This window comes from Ostrinia furnacalis, unplaced genomic scaffold, assembly GCF_004193835.3.
Source record: "Ostrinia furnacalis isolate ACB-3 unplaced genomic scaffold, ASM419383v2 OfSCF3714, whole genome shotgun sequence".
NCBI classification, from domain to species: Eukaryota; Metazoa; Arthropoda; class Insecta; order Lepidoptera; family Crambidae; genus Ostrinia; species Ostrinia furnacalis.
The window spans coordinates 35297-36761 of NW_021133953.1; the positions used below are offsets into that span (position 1 = coordinate 35297).

At 42.5% G+C, this 1465-nt stretch overlaps 1 pseudogene; it reads left to right on the top strand.

Annotated features, from left to right (window-relative positions):
* The first annotated feature begins 916 nt into the window (after positions 1-916).
* Positions 917-1157, top strand: LOC114358119 (protein IMPACT pseudogene; annotated as a pseudogene).
* Positions 1158-1465: the final 308 nt, after the last annotated feature.

Below are 1465 nucleotides of genomic sequence, written 5' to 3' on the forward strand. Positions count from 1 at the left end.
TGTTAAAAATAAAAAATACACGTGAAAGAATTATTTCGATACGTCAATTAGTTTCCAAGATATTGAATTTTAAAAGTGCGGGCGGCGGCCGGCCCGCCATTTTATGCGCGTGACGTCATATTACAGTGACTGGCTCATATTTGTATGGGTGGAATCTTGCAAACTGAATTAAGACCCACTTCCAGGCAACCGATTAAGCTGAAATTTCGCAAACACATGTGATTTGGATGACCATGCAATATTATGATGACATGGAAATGATCTGATGATGGAGCTGGAAGGTGGCCATAGGAACTCTATAATAAAACGACTTAAATGCATCGAGTTTGGGCTCGTTCGTTTTGTATTGATGAGTATTTTAATTCTATATAGTAATCGGGGTCTAATGATGGAGCTGGAAGGTAATTCGCAATAAAACGACACAATCGCATCAAGTTTGGGTTTGGTTCAATTTTAATTTCTGTGATGGGTCTGGGTGTTAATATGTATAATAAGTTTGTATTTACAAAAAAAAAATATTTAAGTATGTTTATATCCGTTTTCTAGTGAGCGGACGCTGTGAATGTACGTCACACGGGGTCACGTGACCGTCGGCGGGACTCAATATTTAAGCGAACTTTGAATACCTATAAAATCATAACTACTGGGTATTTTTGAATGAAATAAAAACTAATGTATTTGTAAATGTAAAAGCTTAACTGTAACATAGGTTTCAAGTGATTTTGCATACCTAGTAACATTCTCAATTAAACAGCGCCCCCTATATTATAGCCGCCCTAGGGGGCGCTGTTTAATTTTTCATACAAAATTTTTCGATGACACTTTGAATACGCAACGAAACGAACTCGAAAGTTTTTCCTACTAGAGGTACTGAACAAAAAGTGATTTTTTGCGTTTAAAACGCTTTAATTCATAATTTGGTTTTAAATCGTTTCAGGATGAGGAGGTACAGGCCCTCAGCTCCATATACGGAGATGATTGGTCCGTGGAAAGCGAGGTGGCCCGGACGTACCGGGTGCGCATCCGGGAGCTGGCTCACGTCGTGCTCCTCGTTGTGACCATGTCTCCCGGGTACCCGGGCCAGGCGCCTCCGGAGTACGAGCTCTCAGCCCCGTGGATGGACCGGGCGGCCAAAACCCGGTGGTAAGTCAAGCCATGATTGATTTTGAACAAAGTCGGGCGGGGTCTATATAGTGCGGTAAAACGAAATGTTATCGTGAACTAGGATACAGACAGCGCCATCTCTTGATGACGCGGAGAACTAATCACTCACGATGATTCAATACTAGCGGCAGCCCGCGACTACGTTCGCGTGGAACCCGTTTTACCCCCCTTCCTAGGGGAGTTGAATTTGCAAAATCCCGTCATAATGAGCACCTACGTTCTAAAAGGAACCCCGATGCAAATTTTGAGACTCCTAGCCCTTGTAGTAGTTTCTGAGATTTCATGATGGATGAGTGAATCA